Here is a 22,822-nt window from a genome sequence, read left to right on the forward strand (position 1 = left end):
GTAGCAGGCGGCTCATGAATACTGCAGTGCTGGGGCACATGGAGTGTCCCACAGAAGCGTAGGGTGCTCCCCAGCATGTTCAGCAGCAGACTCAGAGGTGGACCAGAAGCACTTCCGGTACACTTCAAGGTCCGCCTGGGAGTGCACTGGAGGGCCGCCCTGTCCCCCCGGCTTGGCAACTGGTGCCTTCTGGGTCTGGGAGGAGCACCCGGGGTCCACCTGTGGCTGATCACCGACCCAGAGGGGTGTGAGGGGCAGGGCTGCTCGGAACACTCCCCAGTGGACCCAGAAGTGGACCGTAAGTACTTCTGGTCCATTTCTGGGTTCACTGATGAGCACGTGGAGGGCCTCCCTACACTCCTGTGGGATGCTCTATCTGCCTTAGCATTGTAGTGTTCATGAGCCGTGCTGGTACGTTGAGGTACGTAGAAAAAACATTTAAAGCTATGTCTGTGTCTGAATTGCTGGTTCTCCAAATCAGCATCGGATCTTCGGATTCAAATTGTATCAGGGACAGTGATCCAAATCAGCTAATTGAATCTCTGTCCCTGATTCGGGCCGAATCTGAATTGAATAGGGCCCACTTCGCACACCCCTAGCACATTGTGCATGAGATTGCTACTTCCAACTACAGAGACAGCATAAGAGATATCATGTTATTTCCCTAAGAAATGTGCTAAAGTCTCTCTGAAACAGAATGTCTCTGCAGGCCCCCACCAGTCTGGCCTATTTCTGTGTTGGCCTCTCACACTCTGTGCTGTACTCTAAAACAATGATCTAAACACAAATCTAGCAGTTACATCATAAGTCTTTTCACTTAGAGATCAGGGAATTAATAATTAATAATAGTGTGATTGTGAATTAATAGACACAGAGTTATTATTTATCAATTAATAATACAGTAACATTCAAAAATCTCTTAAATTCTATTTTCTTTCCTACTCAGTATAAGAAACAGACCTAGGAACCTCCTTCATGGTGAGGTGGTCATTTGGCTAGGGAATTCAGGAGGCAGAGTCATTTACCAGCTTCCAGAGTTTCTTTTCTCCATCTAAACATAGCTCAATCCCATTCAGAAGCAGATGACAACCCTGTTCTCCATCACTACAGTTTTTCTCTGTCAGCTTCATTGACAGAGAATCATGATGAGATTTTAAGTAATGGAAATTTTTAAAGCATGTAACTATACCTGGCCTTAAACATAGTTTCTTGCATGAATAAACGTCAAAATCTACCGACGTGTCAAATTTTGTTGTGTAATGTGATTTTGCTGGGCGACTAAGGGAACATCCATGTTAAAATGGGATCATGTTTGCAACAATAATTTTGAAGAATCCAGTGTATCCTTATGACACACGGGGTGTGTCTACACATTCATTAATGCACCTTAGATACTGCACATTTAATTTAGTACTTGTTTAACAAAGTATTAACTAAATGCTCAGTAACTAGTGTTACTGTGCAGCAGTGTGATGCACAGTTTTCTTCTGATGCTTACTGCACATTAGCCTAAAAACACTGTGCAGGAGGCTATTAGTATGCTTTTGAACCTCCACGCTGCTGTGAAGTGTTATTAGGCTAATCCGCAGTAAACATCTCATATAGACGCTCTCACTGTGATTACCTGCTGAGCTAATGCTAAAACCCTTGTCTTCCAGTTCTAAAATACAGAACTCTGCCAACAAAGCTAAAGAAAACAAATCTCTTGGATCCCAGTGACATACAGGATGCATCTACATGAGATGTTTACTGAAGAGCTGCCTAATTAGCTCCATACTAAACATATCAGCATCTACACATGCGGCTCTATTAGGCTGCAGTAAACTCTGCCATAGGTTAGTACTTGTAAATGCAAGTACTACCCTGTAGCATAGATTGTAAGTATGCAGCAATGCACACATAAATGCTGATGGCTATTTGTGCTAGCCCCACACTGGAGCATCCTTGTGCCCCAGCCAACCCCTCCACAGCATGTTGAGCTGGACCAGAGTAGCCCCAGGCTGACAGACTAACCCCCTCCCCCCCCCCCCCCCCCAGCTGGGACTGCTCCAACCTGGCTCAATGTGCTGTGGTCCCAGGTGCACATTCAAACATGGCACCTGAGAGCAATAAACTCCAGCATGGAGTTTATTGCTTTGAATTAATTTCACATGAAGACATGCCCACAGATGAGCAAATTCCCTACTGGCATGAATTGGCAGAGCTCTTTTGGTATTACTCATGTAGTTACATTAACTTACACCAGTATAAAGTTGGTCAGCAGTACTCAATAGCAGTTTCATTTATATTAAAAGGCAGAAGGGAGGGAATTTTCTGTACCTGGGAAGGCTGGTTGGAAAATGACCTAAAAATGTTAATAATTTTGCATTGTGACATTCTCTCTTCCTTGACTGTATCACGCAAGTAAATTGTTAAGCATGTACAAAATTTGAAGAGAGAAGAATACACTATTTCTGAGCTAGAAAGACATGGAACATGGGTTATATCAAAGCCAAACTGTCAAAACAGAATAATTTTAATGGCCTGTAACTCAAGAACAGTTTGAGAACTCTACAAAGTTTGTAGATTCTTTTTTTCCTTTACTTTTAGATCCAGCACAAAACCATTTTGAACTTAACACTGTAAGAGTCCCAGAGCCTTGTTACATAGTCATGTTGGGTGGATCCTGGAAATCTTAACTGCTGGAATATTCACACATTAACACCTTTAAGCACTCATTATGTGACTCAAAGTTACACTAATCCAGGGCATGATTATTTCTGATCCTCACTGCCCAGCTCCTGTTCCATTAAGGTGTGACCACTCCCCACAGAAATGCCACCCAAGTTGAAGTCCTTCTGTGTCCCAGGATCTCTTAGGCTTTCCCCAGTCCAGTAGACCTAGGACAGAAGCCTGTCCTGGCTCACCAGTCCTCTAGTGGCATCTTACAGCTACAGCTCCTAGTTCTGCCCCTGCTTATCAGTCTTCTAGTGGCAAGTTACATCTATGCAGGTGGGGGACAGTTAGAAATGACTACTCCAAACTCTAAGCTAGCACTAACACTGATCAACATTTGTGCAGTTCACAGCATAAGGTGTAATAAGGACTCTAGAATCTTCATGGAAGTTGAATGTTATTTAAACTATGAGGAGACAAATGCTTGTCCACAGAAACCTTAAAAAAATGATTTGTGAAATCAAACTTATTTTAAAAAGGCCTGCTATAAAATGTGTGTTTAGAATAAACATTGGGGTATTTTTTAAAACACTGGAAAAATGCAAATGTTAATTTAGTCGTTACTGTTGTCCACAGGGAAGTGCTCCCTCACACCGAGTTAGACTGGAATACATAACATGTAATGTCTGTACATTTACTATGGTCATTAGTGAATTCAAGATTTTTGCTTTCAGCTCATGAAAAATGGTGCTGGTACTCAAAGGAAAATTTGGGATGGGTATAATTTACATACTCAGAATCAGACTCAGAAGAAATCCCATAATGTGCAACTTGAAAATTAATTATAAAACAAATAGGAATGATACATTTTCTTGGATGTTTATCAGAATGCTCTCTGTACATTGTGGAGAGGACCAGTGGGGACATCACCTTAACGCATATTCAAAATCAGATCCAAAACTGAACCTTTTCAAACTCTGGCAAGCCCCCAGTATTAGGTTGGCCTGGGTAAAAATCAAATATAAAGATTCAGGCCCAAATTTTCAAATTAGAGTTCCTAATTTGAGGCTCCTAAACCCAGATTAAAAAATCTTGGTAAGTAGCTTGTTTTTCAGAAGTGCTGAACATTTCCACCTCTTATTCATTCTGCTGGAAGCCAGGGATGATCTGTAGGGCTGTGTGAAGTGTCTCTGTTCCGATTCAGATTCGTCCATTTCAGAGGAACAGTGATTCGATTCAGTGTTTCGGATCATTGTCCCAATTTGATTTGGCTGAATCTGTTTTGGAATTTCAACACTGAATCAGAGATTTGGCCGTAGACCAGAATGAGGGATCACTAAAATACCTATAACTTGGGGGTTTTTTGGATGATTCAGATTAAAACAACAGAGGTGGTAGCCCCTTCTGAGGCCATGAAGCCTGCCAAGTGTCAAGGAGACAGGTGCAGAGGTTTCTGAGAAACTGCACCTCAAACTGTTCAAAGCAAAACTTGTATTACGTAAGTGGAGAGATACCTGCTGCTACCCTGGGAGTCAGATGTCATAGTTTCATAGTCGGTAGGGTTGGAAGGGACCTGAGCAGATCATCAAATCTGACCCCCAGCCATGGACAGGAAAGACTGCTGGGGTCAAACGACCCCGGCTAGGTGATTATCTAGCCTCCTTTTGAATACCCCTAGGGTAGGGGCAAGCACCACTTCCCTTGGAAGTTGGTTCCAGATCTTAGCTGCCCTGACTGTGAAGTAGCGCCTCCTGATATCTAGCCTGAATCTACTCTCAGTCAACTTATGGCCGTTATTTGTCATTACTCCTGGTAGTGCTCAGGGGAACAGGGACTCTCCCATAGCCTGCTAGTCCCCCTTGGCCAGCTTGTAGATGGCCACCAGATCCTCTCTCAGCCTTCTCTTATGGAGGCTGAACAGGTTCATGTCCTGTAGCCTCCACTCATAGGGCCTGCCTTGCTGCTGCCTGATCATGCGAGTGGCCCTCCTCTGAACCCTCTCGATGCTGTCCACATCCCTCCTGAAGCGCGGCACCCAGAACTGGACGCAGTACTCCAACTGCGGCCTGACCAGTGTCACGTAGAGGGGGAGGATCACCTCCTTGGACCTGCTCATGATGCATCTGTGGATGCATGACAAGGTGCGGTTAGCCTTCCTGACCGCGTCCCCACATTGGCAGCCCATGTTCATTTTGGAATCAATAATGACACCAAAATCCTTTTCTGCCTCTGCTGACTAGAAGGGAGTTCTCTAGCCTATAGGTGTGCTGCTGGTTCTTCCTCCCAAGGTGCAGTACCTTGCACTTCTCAGTATTGAATACCATCCTATTCTCATCCGCTCACCCCCGTAACCTGTCTAGATTTAGTTGCAGCCTCTCCCTCTCCTCCAGCATGTCTGTTTCTCCCCACATTTTAGTGTCATCCATGAATTTCAACAAGGTGCTTTTCACCCCCTCATCCAAGTCGCTGATGAAGATGTTGAACAGTGTAGGCCCGAGGACCAAGCCCTGGGGGACCCGACTGCCCACATCCCTCCAGGTCAAAAAAGACCCATCCACCACCACTCTCTGGGTGCAGCCCTCTAGTCAATTTGACCCATCTGACTGTGTAGGCATTGACACCACAGTCACCTAATTTCTTAATGAGAATGGGGTGAGAGACAGTGTCGAAGGCCTTCCTAAAGTCCCGAAAGACTACATCCACTGCAACACCTGCATCCAAGGATTTTGTGACCTGGTCGTAGAAGGTCACCAGGTTGATCTGACAGGACCTGCCTTGAATGAACCCATGTTGGTTGCCCCTAAGCATGATCTCTCTTGCTGGTCCCTCGCAGATGTGTTCCTGGATAATTTTCTCAAATTGCTTCCAGAGGACTAAGGTAAAACTAACAGGCCTGTAGTTTCCTGTGTTCTCCTTCCTCCCTTTTTTGAAAATGGGGACCACATTGGCCCTTTTCCAGTCCTCCGGCACCTCGTCAGAGCACCATGAGTGCTCATAAAGCTGTACCAGGTGTCCCGCAATGACCTCTGCTAATTCCCTCTGCACTCTGGGGTGGAGATCATCAGGATCTGCTGACTTGAACACATCTAGACCCACAAGAAGTTCTCTGACTAGGTCCTCACTGACCCTGGGCCTGGCAGCACCTCCCCTGGATCCATTGAGGATCCCAGTGCGGGGGATGCCCTGGTCCCTGCTCAAAAAGATGGAGACAAAGAAACTGTTAAAGAGGTTAGCTTTGTCACCTGGTGTGACCACCACATTTCCTAGCATATGCTGCAGAGGCCCTACGTTATCCAGTACCTTCTTTTTACCTCCTATGTATTTAAAAAAGGACTTCTTATTGTCCTTGATCTGGGTCGCTAGTCCCACTTCCATCTCCGCCTTAGCCATCCTATCAGCCCCCCTACAATCTCGGGCAATGGAGGTATAATCCTCCTTGGTGATGGCCCCTCCCTTCCATTGGGTGTACGCCTCCTTTTTAGCTTTGAGACATTCGTGGATGCTTTGGGTGATCCATGGGGGCTTTTGAGCACTCCTGCCCCCTTTGATCCATGCGGCCAATCAGGGCTGCTCCTGGCTGCATCATTAATGCCCACATGGATTAGGACCATGGGGTAGTAATTGGTGGACCGGATAATGGCCGGGATCATCTCCATCACATTCTGAATGCTCGCTCCAGGCAGACAGTAGACCTCACGTGACATGGGATCCTGGCGACAGATGGGACCCTCTGTACCTCTCAAGATAGAGTCGCTTATGACGAGCACCCAGCGTTTCTTCTTCCGGGTCAGCTTGCCTCCTTCAGCCTGTTCTGCACATAGACTGGCCCCCTCTCCAGAGGTGTCCTCCTCTCCTTCCTCTTCCTCCAATGCCACCAGGGCCTCATACTTGTCCCCCGGCTGGACTGGGGGAACTGGTACAGCACCACTGTGAGCAGCCCTGGCTCTGGAGGGAACCCTCTGCCATTCCGCTGTGAAGGGCATTTCCTGGGGTTCTTCTCCCTTTGGTGCATGGCCCTGCAGGGAAAGGAAATACCCATCAATTTCATCCTCTGCTTCTCTGATCCCCCTCAGCCTGCTAACCTTCTCCTGGAGCTCCCTCACCTGCCCCTCCAAGGCCCTAAAACGGGCACATGAGGGACAGGTGTGAGGCTCCCTTCCCCTGCCCCCTCTGGCCCCACCGGGCATCCTCTGGAGGCCAGGGGGCAGGGTGACACCAGCCCCCAAGTGAGTGGCACCCCCCTGGCAGGGGCCCTAGCAGCACTCCATGTCCACACCATTTTTTAATTTTTTGGGGGGTGTGGTGCCTTCGCCTTACCCTTGCTGAAATCTTTCTCCAGCAGGTTGTAGTGTGTCATAAATCCAGTGTCTATATTGAGTCCATGAGTTTCTGTATCTAGGAGGTTGATGAAGCGGAGTTCATAGGCTCATCTATGAAAAGTGGTTTGTAAATTCTAACAAGTACCGAACCTCACTAACCTCAACACCAGAAGCCAGCTTCCTACAGCCCAAAACACACCAAATAGATCCAGACCATGCCATGACAAAAAGTGCAAAACCTGCCAACATAACTCCAGTACCCCCACAGTTACTACGCTCTGCAACAGAACCATCACCATTCCTGGATACAGCTGCACCTCCATAGATTCATAGATGCTAGGGTCGGAAGGGATCTCAATAGATCATTGAGTCCGACCCCCTGCATAGGCAGGAAAGAGTGCTGGGTTCAGACGACCCCAGCTAGATGCTTATTTAACCTCCTCTTGAAGACCCCCAGGGTAGGGGAAAGCACCACCTCCCTTGGGAGTCCGTTCCAGACCTTGGCCACTCTAACTGTGAAGAAGTTCTTCCTAATGTCTAGTCTAAATCTGCTCTCTGCTAGCTTGTGGCCATTATTTCTTGTAACCCCCGGGGGGGGGCCTTGGTGAATAAAACCTCACCAATTCCCTTCTGTGCCCCCATGATGAACTTATAGGCGGCCACAAGGTCGCCTCTCAACCTTCTCTTGCGGAGGCTGAAGAGGTCCAAGTGCCCTAGTCTCTCCTCATAGGGCTTGGCCTGCAAGCCCTTAACCATACGAGTGGCCCTTCTCTGGACCCTCTCTAGGTTATCTACATCCCTCTTGAAGTGTGGCGCCCAAAACTGAACGCAGTATTCCAACTGCGGTCTGACCAGCGTCCGATAGAGGGGAAGTATCACCTCCTTGGATCTGTTCGTCATGCGTCTGCTGATGCACGATAAAGTGCCATTAGCTTTTCTGATGGCTTCATCACACTGCCGACTCATGTTCATCTTGGAGTCCACCAGGACTCCAAGATCCCTTTACACTTCCGTTCCACCAAGCAGGTCATTTCCTAGGTAGTAGGTATGCTGGACATTTTTCCTCCCTAGGTGCAGCACTTTGCATTTCTCCTTGTTGAATTGCATTCTGTTGTTTTCTGCCCATATGTCCAACCTGTCCAGGTCTGCTTGTAGTTGTTCCCTGCCCTCCGGCGTGTCCACTTCTCCCCACAGTTTTGTGTCATCTGCAAACTTGAACAGAATACACTTCACTCCCTCGTCCAAGTCGCTGATGAAGATATTGAAGAGTATCGGTCCAAGGACCGAGCCCTGCGGGACCCCACTGCCCACACCCTTCCAGGTCGATACTGACCCATCCACTACGACTCTCTGGCTACGACCCTCTAGCCAATTCGCCACCCACCGGACTGTGTAGTCATCCAAGTCACAGCCTCTTAACTTGTTTACAAGTATGGTGTGGGATACCGTATCGAAGCCCTTCCTGAAGTCTAAGTATACAACATCAACTCCTACTGCGTCCAGGCGTTTTGTAACCTGGTCATAAAAAGAGACTAGATTAGTCAGGCATGATCTACCTGCTATGAACCCATGCTGGTTTCCCCTCAGCATAATTTTTCCTGCCGGGCTCTCGCAAATGTGAGCCTTGATAATTTTTTCAAAGACTTTGCCAAGGATGGAGGTGAGACTGACTGGCCTATAGCTGCCTGGGTACTCCTTCCTCCCCTTCTTGAAAATGGGGACCACATTGGCCCTTTTCCAGTCCTCCGGGACCTGGCCCATGCACCATGACTGCTCATATATTATCGCCAGTGGTTGTGCAATGACGTCAGCCAGTGCCTTCAGTACCCTTGGATGGAGCTCATCTGGGCCTGCCGACTTAAACGCATCCAGTTCCTCCAAGTGACCCTGCACCATCTCAGGGTCTACGCTTGGTAGTCTGGCATCCTGCTGCTGCCTCTCTACAATCCCAGTGAGAGCCTTGTCCTGCCCCTCACTTAGGAACACTGAGGCAAAGAACTCGTTGAGGAGTTCATCCTTGTCCCCCCTGTCCATCACCAATTGCTTCTGCCCATTTAGTAGGGGTCCTATTCCTCCCTGGGCCTTCCTTTTGCTCCCTATATATCTAAAAAACAATTTTTTGTTATCCTTTACTTGGGATGCCATCCTCAGCTCCATGGTAGCTTTGGCCCGTGTAACTGCCTCCCTACAAGTGCGAGCAGAGGAGGTATACTCCTCTTTGGTAATCTCTCCCTGTTTCCACTTTTTATATGCTTCCCTTTTTGTCTGCAGTCTGCCCTGGATTTCTCTGGTCAGCCAAGGAAGCCTCCTGGCCCCTTTCCCTCTTTTTCCTCGCATCGGGATCGTCTCCCTCTGTGCCCAAAGGATCATTTCCTTAAGGTACAGCCACCCTTCCTGGGCTCTTATCTCTTCAAAACTCCTACTCTGCAGTGCGTCCTTGACTAATCTCCTGAGCTCCTTGAAATCAGCTTTCCTAAAGTCTAGCACTTTCACCCTACTAGTTACCTTACCCACTTGACATCTTATGATGAATTCTATTATTTGGTGATCACTGTCCCCCAGGTGACTACCAATCTGTAGGTCCACTACCATATCATCCCCCGTTGGTAATACCAAGTCCAGTAAGGTATTCTCCCTAGTGGGACCATGTACCTCCTGTGTCAGGTGGAGGTCCTGTACGCAGGATAGGAACGTGCGTGAACGGTGGGACTTTGCTGTCTGTGTCTCCCAGCAGATGTCTGGGTAGTTTAGGTCCCCCATGACTACCACCTCCTTAGTTTTTATGGTCTCTTAGAGCTGCCTCAGGAGCCCTGAATCTAGTTCTTCCCCTTGGTGTGGGGGTCTGTAGCAGACCCCTACCACCAAATCCCTTTTCCTTGCCCCCCATGTAACTTAACCCACAATCCTTCTACTTCCTCCTCCTTCAATTCCGTCTTGATGAGGGTCGAAGTATATTGCTCATTGACATAGAGCGCAACCCCTCCCCCTTTCTTCGCCACCCTGTCCTTTCTGTACAGCCTATAACCCTCGATATGTACTGCCCAGTCATGGGAAGCATCCCACCAGGTTTCAGTTAGCCCCACTAAGTCATAGGTGTTTTCTGCAAGCAGGAGTGCTAGTTCATCCTGCTTGTTCCCCATGCTCCTAGCATTAGTATATAGGCACTTGAGCTCTGTGACTGGTGCCTTTTTTGCCCCCCAGCTCTGATTCCCAAAGGGCCCCTTATTGCTTACCTGCTTATTGCTTACCTGTGCTGTATTGCTGGCTGCCCCATGGATTGTGAGACTACATATGAGCTTATCTACCTGGGATGCATGAGCCGCAGTGTAGGGGAGGTATGGAGCTGTGGAACGGATGTCACCCCTAGACATCAGGGGCCTAAATGGGCAGCATCCCATGATGGGTGCTGGCCCAGAAACAGGTGGGTGGGCTAAGATCCAACAAGCACAGGGAAGGCCCCCTGTTACAGGCTACCATCCCTGCTACATTAATCCTGCTCTGCCTTAATACACAAGGCAGACAAGGTTCTTTCAGTTAATCTGATAACTTTTAGTTGACCAACTGAATAGTTGGAGAAATATATCTTGGCAATCTTTCAGGTTTAAAAACCCTTCCTCAGGCTGAGGAAGCATCTGCAGTTGGTGTGTGCTCTATCTGGATGGAAGGAATAGTAAAGAAGCCAGTCAGTGAAAATATAAATTAAGACAACGGGAGGGGAGTGACAGACTGGGGGTGGGGAGGAGAATGTAGCAGGTAAAAGAGGAGGGGTACCTGAGTCAGTTGTTAGGCAGGTTATAGTGTGTCATAAATCCAATATCTATATTGAATCCATGAATTTCTGTATCTAGGAGGTCGATGAAGTGAAGTTCATAGACCGGTCTGTGAAAAGTGCTTTGTAAATTCCCTCTGAGGATCAGGACTGAGAGATTGGAGACAGAGTGGTTTTCTTGTGAGAAATGTGCCCCCTCAGGTGGTTGGGTATTCTTGTCTGTAATGGATTTGTAGATGGATTGTAGTCTCACAACTCCACTATAACCAGCAAGCCTCAGGGCTCTCAAAGATCTTACAGGTTTGGGCTTTTCCTAGCCAGGACTGTGCATGAATGTGGTGGCACCTACTACCTGCCTTTCACCAGGGAGGTTTGTGGTCCAGGCATTTCCTAGGGACTGCCACACCACCAGCAGTCCCACTAGGCCTCCTGAACCTGGCAGGATGTAGTTTTAGGTTATGCCCAGGACCTGGGGCCTCCTCCTTCCCCATAGTCCCAGCCCATGCCTCCAAGTTCATCTTAGCATGGGAGCTCAGCAGGGAAATGTTTTTCCCCTGCTGGTTGGTGATACAGTGAGTGACGCCTCCAGCTTTGAGAACAGGGCATTAAGTGGTTGTGAAACCAAACCAAATGAAAAAAAGGAAATAGGCGTGAATGGAGTGAGGAAGGTGACACTCCTTCTGCAAGTGGAGCTTGGGAAACCCCAGCAGTGGGAGGTTTACCTTCCGGAACACCAGCTGCTCCACCAAACCAAAATCCAAGGAGGTGCAGTGGAGTGTCACAACATCCTCAGCGATGCTGAACACCATCTCGCTTGAAACACTGGTCGGTGTTCCCAGGCAACTGTGGCCAGATTCTGCCACATCTGGCTGCAGCTTACCCAATAGGTGAAGGGATCACAGAGCAGTGGCTCCACATCCTCAGCAAGGTAGGTAGCCACTGAGGCCTGATGCTGGGGTCTGGTGTGTCTGGACCCCAACATGGAAGCCATGCCCATGGCCCACATTGGCAGTGCCTATGGTGGAGGAGACTGGCTGGTGAATGGAGTGCTGGCATGGGAAAGTGGATCCCCTTCTTCCACGTTCCCCCACCTCTGCCCTTCTTCCTCTCTGACTCTGTTCACCAGCATCTCCATCCAGTGATCCAGGGTTTTGCTGCCACAGATGCTCCCTTTCACCTTCAGGTCACACAGGGCCACCACCACGTGGACCGTGCTGAACTGCAATGGATCCAGCCATTTCTTGATGCCCCCCTTCAGCTGCTTCACCAGTGCCTGCACCTCTGATAGCAGTGGCTTGCCCCAGTCAGGAACATTGATCCCCTGGAACTTCTCCATTTGGTTCTGAAGCTCCCTCACTATGGGGATCACCTGGCTAAGGAGGGCATCACCAGCACTGAGGTTCTCAGTGGCCTCAAGGAATGGCTTGAGAACCACCAAGATCTGGGAGATGGTATCCAACTCAGCTTTGGTAAGAAGGCCACTGATCCCAATCTCCTCTAGCAAGGCCATCTCATGGATGGCCTTCTGTTGCTTGACCAGCCTTTTGAGCATCAGGTGTGTGGAGTTCCACCAAATCTCCACATCCTGCATGATTTTGTGCTCTGGGATGCTCAGCTCTGCCTGTTTGTTCTATATCATCTTGTCCCCCTTGATGCTCCAGTGGAAGCAGCCTGCCACCTTCCTGCATTTCTGAATGAGATGGCTGTTTGTGATGGCACCCTCCCCAGCAGCCATGTCCTCCTCCAAGGCATCTATGACTATAAGGTGGAACTTGTGTATCGCACAGCAGATGCCAAAGTTGGCATCACGGACCACCTTGAACATATTGGCCCCATTGTTGGGGACTATGAGCCCATGGGTGAGCTCACCCTGCCCAATGAGCCACCCCTGCACCATGTGGTTCATGACCCCCATGATCTCCATTACCATGTGGACTCATCCATCACCTCGGCTTAAAGGAGAGCCCAGTGACAGCCTGACTGGTTGCACCAGTGCCCTGTGAGGGAGAGGAAGGAATGATTTCCACCCCAGCTGCTCCAGATGAGCGAGGTGAAGTGCAAGGCCACCTGCCTTGTGCAGCTCCTCCCTCAAGTACTCGCTACATGCCTCATACAAGGAGGACACCACTATCCTGCAAATGGTGGTGTGTGCGGGCACTTGGTAGGATAAGGCCACAAATGCTATGAGCTACCTGAACCCTGGCCACTCAAGTAAGGAGAAGGGCTGACTATCCAGAGCAAGCATCTCCCCAGTGCTCTAGGTAACCTTTGAAACACACCCTCCTTTGTGTCTGCCTTTCCCCCACTGGTTTGGGGTGGCCAGCCTCTGCTGCTGGAGGATGGGGGCTTTGGAGAGAGAGGTGAACTTCCCTTTGGACATGCTCTCACTGGTGCCAGGCTGAGGAGGAGCAAAGGCAAGGGGGTGGTGCCTGTGGAGAAGCATCAGTATCCCCATGGTGCTAAAGTGTTTCGCCTCCTTGCCCTGGCTGGTCTTGCTTTGGCAGTGCTGGCAGATAGCATATCTGGGATCATCTGCCATCTCGAAATGATCCCACATTACACTACCCCCTCACTTCTGGGGTGCATGTGGGGATCCTGCCTTATCCCCCTCCTCAGCAGGCAAAGGCACAACAGGAGGAGCTGACTCAGCTGAGCCATTTGCCTCCACAACTTCAACCTCCTCCAAAGTGCCTTCCACAGAAGGAGACCTACCTCTAGGGTAACTTTGAGGGGTGCGCAGCACAAATTCAGATTCCTCCTCCTTCCCCAGAATTTCCTTTGCTATGGTGCTCAGGTCCCCTGCTACCAGACCCAGCTCCCAGACCTAGCTCCTCCTCTGGCAGTAGAAGGCTTAGGCTGGGAACTGAAATTAGGGTGGAGGAGACTGTCATGCTGCAAGTCATGCTCATTACAAGTGGTGTTAGTGGACGTGGTGCAGGTGCAGACACTGCTCCCACTAGCAGCAGAAGCCTCATGCCTGGTAGAAAAGAGGGTGCATCTAAGTTTGGGGGTGTGACTTACAGCTCTTCCTCTGCCCCCTCTTGCTCCCCTGCCAGAAGACCTGGCACCTGCCTTTCCAACACGCTTCATGTTTGGTGCGCTGGAAAATGTGTGTCTATTTGTGTATATGTGTTGTGCTTTCCTGCACAGAGATGAGACACTGCCAGGGAAAGCACAGATTTCTTTTTGTTTGGGGGTGGGGGGAGGAATAACAAGAGCAAATAACAGGATTACTGGGGAAGAAAGAGTTGAAAGGGTTAACAATAGGGAGGCTAGGCAAGGGTAAGTGGGAAACGATTGGCTACAACTTGGTACTAAGGGACTACCAAGCTGCAAGCCTCCAGATGCTGCTTTCTGCTGCTGCTGCAAATACATACACAGCTGAGAAATGGCGGAGAGGTCTCTGTCTCCTGTTCCGATTCCAATTTGGTGTTTTGGGCACCGAAACAGGCCAAAATACCTACAAAACAAAACAGCTGCCAAAGCTTTGCACAGCCCTAATGATCAGCACATCTCTAAAAGTCATGCGATTAATATGCCTGATCTTGGATACCCATGTTACAAAGTTTTGGCCACCTGAAGGATAGGCAAAGACCATTTCTACCTCTGTTTTGATTCCATGTCACACAAAGGAGGCCAAAAATAATTAGATCTGGTCACTATCACAAGATCAATAAATACCTATAGAAACAAGAATTAGATTTTTTTGCCAAGAAGTCCCTCCAAATGTTTCCTGGAGTCTCTAATAAAGTCCCTTTCAAATTTCACATAAGTTTCTTTCACTCTCAAATGTAAAGTCTAGGTAATGGGAGAATATTGTGCTGTAATTGCTAGTCACTTTGTCCCCTTGGCTGTGCAGAAAACCAAAAGGAAAGACAAAGGGTTCAGTAATCACCAACATTTATCATCAATTCAATCAATTTCTGACAAAGAATGAAGGTGGCCTGTTTGATATTTAAAGGGACTATGTGCCCAGAGCATAATACACTGTACATGGTAAGAGAAAACAGAAGGAAACATAGTATAAATGAAGTTTAAATGTTTCATGAATTAGGTCCCAAGTTGCAATGTGTTATTTTTAACCTTGCATTTATTGGGCATGATCTTTTTCTGGCTGTGCTACTAAGAAAAAACAAACAACCAAAAGTCCAGGCACAACTACAAAAAGAGTTCATGTACAGAATAGCTTTGAATACAGAATTTAAAGAGTTAAAGAAGTAATACTGTTTAAACAGGGTTGTAGAACTCCTATTAAAAATGGCAGTACTATAAATGTTCTAGTATTGTCAGGAATGTTCTGTTGGATGACACTATACTGTGATTTGTACACACAGCGGACCAGAGCTGATGGGTGAATGAAATGATCCATAACCCTCACTGACACATTTAGAGCAGTTCAGCTGCACACAGAGAACAGTCCATCATTTGCACCCTTCTGTGAAAGCTGGCTTTACCAAGTGTTTCAATGAAATATGTGCAACTTCCCATTTAAATTAGTACCACATGAACCATGAAGAGCACCACAGGTATCTGTTGTAGTACCAGCCTAATGCAAAAGTGGCCTGTCTTGTAATGCTCTAACAGGAAAGACATACAACCATTCATCTGTAACATATTAAAACCAGGAGAAATAAATTACTCTATAGATGAAGAATTATTGCTTGTGGAGAGAATGTGCAAAGGTAGTTCTAAAAAGCAGCTTTTACTAAAAAATTATTGCAACAGCATTTGAATTCCTAATGCATATTAAGCCAAGTTCGCATAACCATAAATCATCATTTTTAAATCAAGAAAATCTGGCTGAAACTTCTTAAAGGTTTATTTTACTTGTTTGAAACTATTTCAGCACCATCACTGAGGGAAGCACAGTGTGAGTGAATATGAGAGCCAGACACAAAACGTAACTGTTTGCCAAGAAAAAAAAGTTCTCAACATTGACTTTTCCTATCTTATCAATAGAGAAGGACAAGTATCCTAAAAATATCTCATGACTATCCAAATAAAAGGGAGAACTGAATTGATTGTGGTTATGTTTTTATCTCTTACAGTTACTGAGTTTTCATAAATGTTTTAGTGAATGAATTTACTCACAGGAATGTTCATGGGAATAATAGCTTTTAAACAAGTACTCAGATATGTTTATAGTAAACCAATTCTGAATTTGCTAATGGGATTATTAACTATAGTCACCTAATTCTAAGAATTACACTCCTCAGTGACCTCTGTATTCAACACATACTATAATTTTGGATAACGAATAGTCTCAGTTCAGCAAATCACTCGTGAAGTCTACAAGCTGATAATATTTGTCAAACTTATTTGGTGAATCATTTTAAGTAACAAGTTTAATACAAATCATAAGTGCCTCACAGAAAATTCACAAACAGAAGAATTTGTCAGCTAAATTATTTGCTGAAAGCTCTATATTACTGTACACATGTAGTGCATATATATACACACATACTATATGTGTATACTATGTGTGTTTGTGTGTGTATATGTATAAATACATGTACACACACATATATATATACACATATACACATACATACATACATACATTAATATATTAATATATTAATATTGCAAATTAATATATTATTAATTCAATGTTGTGCTAGCAGAAATTATATTTTCCAGATTGCATTCACTAAATTAAATAAATTTCTGGATTAAGCATTATCTATAATATATGTACCTTTGTGGGTTGAGTTTGGTTATACTGGATGTGGTCCTGGTAGCTTTTTCTCATGGGAAACTTCCATTCATAAGAAGATCTACTGACTTCAAGAGATTCAATGAAGGCATAAGAAATTTCAGGCACTGATTAGTTTACAGGATCAGAGCTACACTCATTGTCACTGGAACGTAAGAAAACCTTATATGTAGTTAGCCATCCAATATCTAAACACACACACATTGATCAGCACTTTTTTGAGGAAAATATCATCTCCTATGCTCAAATTCAGCATATTCAAAACAGGTTTGGATTTATTTTAAATGTATCAATAGAAACTTAAGGGAGAACTTGAGATTTCAAGCCTCCAGACATAGCAGACAGCTATTTAGACATGTATGTATTTATTCTACGCTACTGGGAAGACTAAAATAGTTGTCTGATTTTTCAGCATCTTGGGTTAACTAGTACAGGAATAGAAGAGACACAATGAAGAGGTAGTCCAGTAAGGCACCCACCCATTTAGTTGCAAGTTGTTTTATTGTGGTTGTTAAAGCAAAAAAAAAGAACAAAGGGGGATCAGCCTTGATTTTCTCATGTGAATGGTGATTTTTGCCCTTGCAAACTGCAATGCTTTTTGAAGGGTCCTGATTGACAGATAGCGGGTGTAGAACAGTTCCTGAAAATCAGGTCCTTTTATAGTGCCTGAGAGGAGACATACAGAATCTGAGGTACACAAAGTCCAACATCACCATTCCTGAAGATGTGGGCCTTTGTCTTTATTTATGATGTGTGCCCGGCAAGGGGTCAGCATTCAAATCCAGCTTTTTTATGAAACAGATTTTGCACATCAGTCTGGACTCTATATAACTAGTATTTAAGTACATAAGTAGCATTACTATATAAATGGTATTGTGCATACAATTGGGGATAAACAGTTATGCATTCTGCAAAAGGTATTCTTAATAGGAGTTTTAATGGAAATTATGAAGCGCGCATGCACGCACACACATATATATATATGCGTGTGTATATATATGTATATATGTATGTATGTATATATGTATGTATGTGTGTATGTGTATATGTAGCAAATACTTTATTCTTAGATAACAAGTATTAAATCTATTTTACAAACAGTGTTTATCTGGTTTGATGCATCACACCACAGCTATCTGTTAGCTGACATTCAGGCCTGCTATCTCAGTCCTTCATGGTAAAGGCTGAGTGGCTTATCAGATAGGTGACAAATTCAGGGGCACATCACTGAAATGTCCAACATAGAAAGAATGACTTAAGCAGCAAGTGCATTTCTTATGAGTCTGAGAACAGGTGTTCTGCATCACCAAAGCAGACAAAAGAAGAGACTGCATGATAGGAAATCTTAAAAAAATAAAAACTAAGAAAAAAATTCTACTTACCAAGTTGACTGCCAGTGGTAAGTACCACACATGTTTCCTGTCTGTCTAATTATATTAACTTGTTTCCCTGTAAGTGCTCAGCACGAGTGATGAAGCTTAGGTGCCAGAGTAAGTGAAATTGTATATCTTCTATTACTTTCCTCAAGCCATGCTTGCTGCGCTTGTGTTCATGGCTCTGTGGTCTCTGGGATCTGAATAAAAAGTAATTTGAACAGCAATTTTTCAAAACTGCCACTTTTAGGTTGTGTGCAGTCTATTAAATAAACTACTGTCATAAGACATCCAAATAACACAACTCAGAGGCTACAGCATTTTTATGAACAATATCTAAATAATCTAGATAATAGAAAGCCATTTGTATCACTAATCTTATCCCAGCAGCTGTAAAATTAAGGACTCCATATGTTTAAGCACAAAACCCCTATGGTATTTCTGTCTCTGTTTAACATAACATTTTTTCAAATGATAACAAATGCTTACATTAGTCTCTTTTAGCCTTCTGACTCCTATCTGCCTGCTTCATTAGCAAGTCAAGTTCACATTTGTATTTTATCTCAAGGATGTAGAGCTGAGTCCTGCTGTCCTTACCTAGGTAAAACTCCCATTGCACTGAATGGGAGTTTTGTCAGTGGTAGAATTACAGGATCGAGTCTTAGTTTTAAAATGAATAAACATGCTCTTGTGGCTTTCTGGAGCTGGGTACTCTTGTTTTTCAACATGGACTGGGGAGAATTTTAGTATTTAATGGATTTTACTATTAAACATGCCCTGTTGAATAATAAATGGTAGGATTTAAAATATATATATTCAGTATTACTTTTAACATCCAGTGTCAATAGCTAGGTTTAATCCTGTCAAATAAAAAGCTCTTAGCTGCATTGTGACTATTAGTGCAATTCCAATCTAAATCAGGCAGCCAATCTGTAAATTCTACAAACTAAGTATATGCCAGGATGCTCATGAGATTCACTAATTTTGCATCTTGGTTGTCACTCACTATATTTATAGGCATTTAGAAAATCCCAAACTTAGACCTATTTTCCTTCTGTCCAGTATCCTTCTTTCTGACAAAGGCCAGCACTGGAGAAAGCAAAAATGAAAATCTCACATCAGGTACACAGGAATAATTTATCAGTCATTAATTTTTTTTAAATTTTCTGACTAGCCAATTGCCTGTCATGAAGGATGGATTTAAAATAACAAAGGAGTGTTTACATGGCTGCCCCCTGCCCTGCCCCCTGCTCACCCTTTGGGGTTGGCTATGTAAATACCACCTGTGCCACCACAGCCTTCTCCTCCCCCCACCCACCTCCTCCTGTTCCCCTGAGCACTGGGGCTTCCCTCTGCCTCCCCTTCCTTCCCTCCCCACTCCCCTCTGTCCCCTCTGCCTCCCTCTCTCTGCTGGCTGTTGGGTGCATGTGCCCCGGCTTCCACCCCCACCCACCTCCGCCTCCACCTCCTCCCCGCCTGGGCCTGTGCAGCCAATCACCACCTGCCCTCTCGGCAGCACACGCACAGTTGGCCAAAAGCATTACGGTCAGACAGACACATAGACAGACATGCAGACAGACAGACTAAGCCCTTTATTATATTAGAATTGTGAAAGATTAGACAGGACCAAACATGATAAGCCCAAAATATTTTGTTCTGTTTTTTTTTTCTAGTAGGTCATAGAATTGGATCTTCCTGTTATCCATGCCAATACATAACTCTCTCTGAATCAGTAATATCTGATCAATGTTCCACTGAAGTCAATGTGAATCTTTCCATTGTCTTTAACTGGCTTTGGATCCATGTATGGGTGGTACTGAAGTAGAGTTTTCCCTAACCTTTCTACATCCCAAAAAGAAACTGGAAAGACTGTTGTATTACTCTGGGTTTAAAATGGATGGAATTATAATACACATGTAGATTTTTTATTGTGAAAATAAAATAATGTATTACTTACTATATATTATTTTTCAGTCAAAACAGAACTTTTTGCCACATTAGCCACTGAAGTCCCTACTGAAAGCTGAGAGCAACTACTGGCGTACCTCTGCAATGCTAAACAATTTCTCCCTGCTTTTATCAGAAGATGTCCTCTACTCATACTACATACCATTTCCATGACTTGGTGTGGTTTTTAGCTACATATTAATAATGTTAGCCCTGAGTTTAGTTTGGATTGCCAAGAGACACCTATGGCTTCTTCTGGTTCAGATAGCAAATTATAAATCCTCTCTCACATGTGAGTTACTTGGACCTCTCTAATTATCTCTGTCAAGATCTGATCAACATTTGGTTTTCATTTTTATTATCATTTAAGCTTTTTGGACTGAAACCTACTAAAACCATTGAATATGAATTGATTTAGGAGTTATGACCATCTCATTATTTTGAACCAGGATCTTTGCAAACTCTCACTGGGACCATTGTTAAAAGGGATTATACATTTTTTCATTTGGCCACATCAGAGCACATGTTTCTATCAGTGAAGTCTGTTTCAAAGGCACGTTGCCATAATGATAATTCACCACAAGCAAAACAAACAAGATGTAAGATTGGAGATCAAATATTGGCAGCAAAGTAGCAAGTTTGCAGAGGATGAGTGAGCTTTCCCTAGGCTCCTCTGATCTCCCATGTGCCAGAACAAACAACAACAAAATACACACATACAACACAAAAGAGCTTTTTTTCTTAATTTTCACATTATGAAAAGCAAAATTATAACTCTATTCTTGTGGGTATAAACAAAGTGCTGTACAAAATTAAGAATAGAAGATCTGTATAAACTAAACTACTAGTGGAAATGTTAGTAGCTGATTAGCATAAAACTAGAATATATTAGGGATATAATGCATTTAAACAATTACATAACATTTACTAAAAGTAGGATATTTCCCTAAATTCTATTATTTTTCAGTTCATAGTTTTCTGCTTTATTACTACTGAATACATTGTGTACATTTTCAGCATGATATTTTATTATAACAACGACTTCAGATGAGCATCTGAAATACCAAATAAATCAAATGCAATAACTATTCTATTTAAAACTATTTGGGCCCAAATCATTTAAACAATATTACACATGGCATTTCTGAGATCTTGCATTATTTCTGTTCTTGACCTACAGAAGTATTTGTACCAGATCAGGAATAGGTATGGCTGATAACATCAAACAGTTGAGCAAGAAAAAGAACTGGGGACAGATGAATGGTGAGAAAAAACAGGAAGTGGCATTGGAGGTATGAACAGAATGAGGCTAAGGACACCTTCATTAGTTAATAAATGAGTAGCAGGAGTGGAAAATGTAGTAGAAAATGAAAACACCAAATTTACTCAAAAATAAGACGAGGCTCCCCCTGTCAGTCATCATGGGGAATAAAGCCCCCTGTCTTATATTTGCATATGAAGTGGAGGGGGGAGCAGATGGCTGCTGCAGTCCCTGGGTCTGGGCTGGGGAGGATTGGAACCACCACCAAGGAGGAATACTCTGCACTGGTCTGGACCTGCAGAGAGCAAATCAGGAAAGCCAAGACTGCAACAGAACTCCAGCTAGCTACAAATATGAAGGACAATAAAAAGTCCTTTTTAGATATGGGGGGAGCCAGAGGAAAAGCAAGGGCAACATTGGACCCCTGCTAAACCAGATGGGACAACTGGCAACCGATGCCCAGGAAAAAGAAAACTTGCTAAATGGGTACTTTGCGTCAGTTTTTCACCAGTCCCATGGGAAGCCCCTGCCCACTGTGGGTCAGGGAGGCCCAGGTGAGGGAGATTCCTTGCCCTCCATCAAACCTGACCTCATGAAGAAACACCTTGAGAGGCTGGATGCCTTCAAGTCAGCCGGCTCTGATGATTTACACTGAAGGGTACTCAAGGAGCTGACAAGCATCATAGCTCAGCCCCTGGTATGAATCTTTGAGAACTCCTGGCGCTCTGGTAAAGTGCCCAAAGATTGGAAGAAGGCCAATGTCATACCTATCTTCAAGAAAGGGAGGAAAGTGGATCTAGCAAACTACAGGCCCATCAGCCTGACCTCTATCCCAGGTAAGGCCTTGGAAAAGATTATCAAAGAGGCCATCCTTAATAGACTAGCTGATAACAATATCCTGAGGGATACTCAGCACAGGTTTGTTGTGGGTAGGTCTTGCTTGACCAATCTCATTTCCTTTTACAACCAGGTGACCTATCTCCTGGACAAGGAGGAAGACATCATATATCTTGACTTTAAAAAAGCTTTCAATCTGGTATTCTATGACCACCTCTTGGTGAAACTGGCTAACTGGCCTCAAACTCATCACGATCTGCTGGCTGAGGAATTGCCTCTGCGGTAGGACCCAGAGGGTGGTGGTTGATGGTAGCCAATTGTCGTGGTATGCGGTGACCAGTAGGGTCCCTCAAGGCTCTGTCTTAAGCCCTATACTTTTTAACGTCTTCATCAATGATGTAGAGACTGGTGTCAGAAGCGGGCTCGCCAAGTTCGCCGATGAAACCCAAACTCTGGGGTAAAGCATCCACACCTGAGGACTTGAGGGTGATCCAGGTAGATCTTGACAGGCTCATGAAGTGGGAGGATGAGAACCTGATGGTGTTTAACATCGAAAAATTCAAGGTTCTCCACCTTGGGAGGAAAAACCTGTAGCATGCTTATAGGCTCAGCAGTGCTACGCTGGTTAACACTACAGATAAAAGGGACTTGGGGTCATGATTGACCACAAGATGAACATGAGCCTTCAATGTGATGTTGCGGCTATTAAAGTGAGCAAAACACTGGTTTGCATCCATAGATGCTTCTCAAGCAAATCCCTGGACGTCATTCTCCCATTGTACTTGGCCTTGGTGAGACCGCAGCTGCAGTACTGCACCCAGTTTTGGGCTCCACAATTCAAAAAGGATGTGGAGAAGCTTGAGAGAGTACAGAGGAGAGCCACACACATGATCAGAGGTCAGGAAAACAGACCTTATGATGAGAGGCTGAGAGCCATGGGACTCT

The sequence above is a fragment of the Alligator mississippiensis genome, chromosome 1 (genome assembly GCF_030867095.1).
Source record: "Alligator mississippiensis isolate rAllMis1 chromosome 1, rAllMis1, whole genome shotgun sequence".
Lineage (NCBI taxonomy): Eukaryota > Metazoa > Chordata > Crocodylia > Alligatoridae > Alligator > Alligator mississippiensis.